We start from the raw sequence: 6,000 nt of genomic DNA on the forward strand, positions 1-6,000 counted from the left end.
GTGGGAGTGCAAGGTCTGTCTAGTTTCTGCACTGCTGTATAATTACCTACAACAATGGCATATAGTAGGCACTCATGAAGTACTGTTGAGTAGATACATAGCATGTATGAGCAAATGCATTACTGTTTCCTGCCTTTGATCCTTTTTAGCTGATGTTGCTTACAGGCCCTTCTCTCATATTGTCCCTTGCTAAATCCCACTTTTAGGCTAGGTTTAAACTCCTCCAGGAAGCCTTCACTGAACCTTGTCCTCCACATTTCCATTCATTAATTGAACAGTGGAAAACATTTTACTACCTCTTCTCATTGCTGATTCACATTTCTCAACAACAGTCCTCCAATCAGGAAACACCATTCTACCCCTAGTACCTACAAGCTTCCACCTGTATTTTCCTTCTGCCCCAATCACTTGTACTACATATCTGCATAGATTGTCCCAAGAGTCAAGATATGCCTGATGTACCTGGGAAAACAAAGCATTCTCATGTGCACTAGGCAGAAGCTTGGATGTTTTACATACTTTCCATGTTCTCATGACTGCCAAATGCTAGAAGGCTTCTTCCTGACCTTATTCAAGGTCAATCACAATTTGTGCCCAACAGGAATTTCACATCATTCTTGGCCTCTGAGAATGCCAATCCTCTGCTCTGTACCTTGGCCAGGCACTCACAACCTGAGACAAACAGTCACACAGGTCTGACTGATGTGGCTCAGTGGTTGAATGTCAACCAATATACCAGGAGGTCATGGTTCAATTCCTGGTCAGGGCACAAGTGGGGCCTGTGGGTTCAGTTCCCAGTAGGCCACATGCAAAAGGCAGCCACTCAATGATTCTTTCTCATCATTAATGTTTTTATCTTTCTCTCCCTCTCCCTTCCTCTATATGCGATCAATTAAAAAATATCAAAAAATGAAAGTCACACAGTAAATTGTAAAAATTTTCCCAAGCTTATTGTATTGCAGTAGAACTGCTCTTCCCTCTGGGACTGATCCCTAGGTGGGGTCCTTGGGGTGGGACCCCACAGAGGTAAGGGGTTGCCATTATGATGAGGGCAAAACAAATACCACCAACAAGCGGCACGGCTGTATTGTCTTAAAGAAGCACTGAAGGTTAAGTTTGGGAGATCATAGAGGTAAAAAAAAATCTTGCGATTCTGTGCCATCTACTAGAAAATACTAGAAAGACCTCTTCAGAGAAAGCCACATGCCTAGGCAAAGGAGAATAGCAAATACCACGAATCACTATGGTAATGAGGATGATCAGAAAGAAAATAAAAATCCCCAGAAAGCAAGCAGGAACACATGGAGATATGTGATACAAACGACAAAGATTTCAAGATGGCAGTTCTGAAAATACTCAATGAGACGTGAGAAAATAATTCAATGCACTTAGAAAATAAGTCAATGAACAAAACAAGTACATTACCAAAAAGACTGAAACATTAAAAAGAACCAATCAGAAATCCTGTAAATGAAGCATACAATTAAGGAAATTAAGGTAGACTCAAAGTAAAATGGTGTAAAATTATTCTCCAAGCAAATAAAGCCTGCATAAAGATGTGGTACACATACATAATGGAATACTACTCAGCCATAAATAAAGATTAAATGGCGCCATTTGCAACATAGATGGACCTTGAGAACATTATGCTAAGTGAAATAAGTCAGTCAGAAAAAGCTAAGAACCATGATTTCACTCATATGTGGGAAATAAAATTGAAAATTGTGAACACAAACAGCAGTGTGGTGGTTTGCAAAGAGAAGGGGTGAAGGGAAAAGGGTGTCCTGATATGTGGAGATTTGACTTTGGATGGTGGCCTCATGGTAAAACATACAGACTTTGTAAAATAGAAACCCACACCTGAAACCTCTATGTTCATGTTGACCAATGTCACCCCAATACATTTCATTTTTTAAAAAGTGTTATCATGAGATTTGCAATTCAGTCACATCAAGCCTCTAATTCTAGTTCTAGTTCCCTTACTATTTCCACCACATCTGTAGTTACTTCCTCCACTGAAATCTTTACTCCTTCAGTTATTCCCTGAGGATTGGAATAAACTTCTTTCACAAACTCTTGCTAATGTTGGTATATTAACTTCTTCCTATAAATCATTAATGTTCTTAATGGCATCTAGAAAGGTGAATTCTTTCCAGAAAGTTTTCAAATTTACTTTGCCCAGATCCATCAGAGGAAACCCTATTTACGGCAGCAATTGTCTTACAAAATGTATTTTTTAAAAACTGCTGACTCTATTATAGCTGTCTCCTAAAATGTATTTATTAAATAGTAAGACTTTAAAGTCAAAACCATTCCTTGATCCAGGGGCTGCATAATGAATATTGTGCTAGCAGGCATGAAAACATTAGTTTAATTGTACATCTCTATCAAAGCTCTTGAGTGATCGGGTCCCTTGTCAATGAGTAGTAATATTTTGAAAGAAGTCTTGTTTTTCCTGAGCAGATCTCAATAGTCTGCTTAAAATATTCAGTAAGCCATATTGTAAACAATGAGTTGTCATCCAGGCTTTTAAAAAATATAGAGAGAGGACAGGCAGAGTAGATTTTGAACAATTCTTAGGGTCCCTAAGATGGTCAGAATGGAAGCACTGAATTCTACTTAAAAATCACCAGCTGCGCCTGGCAGGAAAGTTAGCCTGCATTTTGAGCTTTGAAGCCAGACATTGATTTCACCTCTCTAGCTATCAGTGTCCTAAATGGCATCTTCTTACAATATAAGAAATCTGTTGGAAGTGTAACCACCTTCATTATTTTAGCTACATTGAAAATCTGTTGTTGAGTGTAAACCATCTTCCTTAATTACCTTCACTACATCTTCTGGACAGCTAGCATATGCACCTGCTGCTTCATCTTGAACTTTTCTGTTATGGAGACTGTGTCTTCCTGCAACCTTATGAACCAATCTCGAGTGGCTTCAAGCTTTTTTTCTGCGGCTTCCTCACCTCTCCCAACCTTTTCAGAATTTAAGTCTTAGGGTTTTGTCTGAAAAGAATGGTGTGGCTAGCTTCTATCCACACCACTAAAACTTTCACCGTATCAGCAATAAGGCCTTTTTGCTTTATCATTCATGTGTTCACTGGAGTAGCACTTTTTAATTTCTTTCAAGAACTTTTTCTTTGCATTTACAACTTGGCTGTTTGGTGTAAAAGGCCTACCTTTCAGACTATCTTGGCTTTCAACATGCCTTCCTCAGAAAGCTTAACTATTTATAGCTTTTGATTTAAAGTTAGAGATACCCAACTGTTACTTTCACTTGAAGACTTAAAGGCCATTACAGGGTTATCAACTGGCCTAATTTCAATACTGTTGAAAGCCTAAAGAAAGAAAGAGAGACAGAGGAATGGCTGGTTGGTGGGGCAGTCAGAAGACACATATTTATCAATTGTTGTGTTCTTATATGGGTGTGATTTGTGGTGGCCCCAAACAATAACAATATTAATACTGGAGATCAGTGAGAACAGATCATCATAACAAAAATAATGAAAAAGTTTGAAATATTGCAAGATTTACTAAAATGTGACATAGAGATACCAGGTCAGCAAATGCTGCTGGGAAAAAGGCATTGGTAAATTTGTTCAACGCAGGGTTTCTACAAACCTTCAATTTGTAAAACAAACAAACAAAAAACAAAAAACAACAACACAGTTTCTGCAAAGACCAATAAAGCAAACCACAATAAAACGAGGTTTATGCCTTTATACAAATTAATAACAGAAAAGTACATGAGCACATATAACATGTAATTTGGACCTCACCAAACCAGGTATGTCCAAAAAGGCTTCCTTGAAGAGCTCGAAATTGAAGAATGAGTATGGAAGGGATGTGTGCACATTAAATTTTCCAGCAAGAGAAAACAGATAGCACATTCAAGGAATGAGAAGTGCCCATTAGGGCTAGAATACAGAAAGTAAGAACAGTAATAAACATGAGGTTGAATCAAAACATAGAAGCTACCATCAACCAGGGCCTTAAATATCATGTTATGGTTTTTGCTCTTTATCCTAACAGCAATGGGACGCTTGTGGAAGGTTTTTCGCATTATTACAAAGATTATTCAGGCATGGAGGAGGCAATAAGGGCTTCTAAGGTGCTGATAATGTTCTATTTCCTGACCAGGGTTCTGGTTACATAGATATGTTCACATTGTAAAAATTTGTTGCGCTCTTTAAGCACTTTCCTATGTGTACTTTATACTCAGTTTTGTTAGAATGTGGAGATAAAGGGCTAGAACAGAACTAGTATTGATGTGGGAACACCAGTCTCAGTCAAAGATAATTCAAACTAGAAAGATGGCAGTCAAAAATAGAGACAGACTCAAAAGATATTTAAGTAGCAAAATCAACAGACCCCAGTTGATGGATTAAATATGAAGGGAGAAAGGAGGCATCGAAGATGACACCCAAGATTCTGGCTTGCAGAAATAGATGGATGGAAGAGACTGAAAATGGTGGTGAGTAAGTTCATGTTGCACAGACAGGATCCCAGGACCAAACTGGAATCACAACTAAAACAGAAAAACTTCCTAAATAATCAATGGAAGATTCGATAAAGAGAACCCTGATAACTGAGGACGGAAAGTGGAGACCACATAGAGTCTGGTAGGAGGAGCAGAAGCGTGAAAAAAACTGGCCGGGCTCCCACACACAGCAACTGAAATTCTGGAGAGATAGCTCAGCTGTGGGGGGTTGCCACTGAGAACTCTGAGGTCTAATCCCCAAGCTGGCACCCCAGCAGAGAGCACCAGAACTGAAAAGGGTACCTAAACAACATCTGGCTGGGAAAAGCAGCAGGGTTGCTATCTACGAGAGAGATGGCTAGAAATGCAGACACCCACTTAAGAGGCCAATGCACAAAATTTCCTGTGGTGCCACTCACTTCCCTAACCTGGTGCTTCGGCAGAGGGAGGGCAGAGTGGACTGGAGCTGTGCAGAAGTTAGGATAGGGCACTCCAATGTGGAGGTCATCTTTCTCATGCAGGCAATTGCTATCTAGGTGGTTTTGCCTGGAGGAAGAAAGCTGAACCTTGCCACATAGTGCAGAGTATCTGACAATAACAATTAGCTTCAGGGAGAAGCAATTGCACCACCCTGTTGAAACACTTTCACCACATCAGTTGGTGATTGCCTGAGGGGAATTCAAGACAGAATCCTATCAGTTTGTAGGCAGATGCAGTCTCTGGAGGCTTTGACTCTGTCTGATTTAGTAAAACAGTAACAGCGCTTGGCACTGACCTGAACTAGAGATTGAGAGGCATAGCAAATCTACCTAGTACATAGTCACAAACCCAAACAGGCAGCCAAAATAAGAAGACAAAGACAACCCACAAATGAAAGAACAAAAGAATTCTCCAAAAGAAGAGATAAATGAAATTAAGAAATTTATCTGATATAGAGTTAAGAATAATGATGGTAAAGATGCTCAACCTCATGAGAAAAGATATAGTAACTACGAAAACAGAAATAAAGAATGACAGCACAAATGAAGAACACACTGGAAGGAATACATGAATTAGAAGACAGGGTTGAATAAATCACTTATCAGAGAACCAAAAAAGAAAAAGACAATTAAAAAACAGGAAGACAGCTGTGAAACGTACCAATATTAGCATAGCAGGTGTGCCAGAAGAGGCAGAAAGGGATAGAGCAGTGGTTCTCAACCTTGGCTGCACATTAGAATCACCTGGGAAAATTAGGATTTTAAAGATTCCCAGGTGATTCTGATGTGCAACCAAGGTTGAGAACCACTGGGATAGAGTATGTGTTTGAAAAAATAATGGCAGAAAAATTCCCTAACCTGATAAAGGAAAAAGTTACATAAGCTCAGGAGGCACAGAGAACCCTAAGCAAGAAGAACCCAAACAGGCCCATGCCCAGACACATCATAATTGAAATGCCAAAAATTAAAGACAAAGAGAGAATCTTAAAGGCAGCAAGAGGAGAGCAAACTATTACCTACAAAGGCGCTCCCATAAGGCTGACAC

The sequence above is a fragment of the Myotis davidii genome, unplaced genomic scaffold (assembly GCF_000327345.1).
Source record: "Myotis davidii unplaced genomic scaffold, ASM32734v1 scaffold701, whole genome shotgun sequence".
Taxonomy (NCBI): domain Eukaryota; kingdom Metazoa; phylum Chordata; class Mammalia; order Chiroptera; family Vespertilionidae; genus Myotis; species Myotis davidii.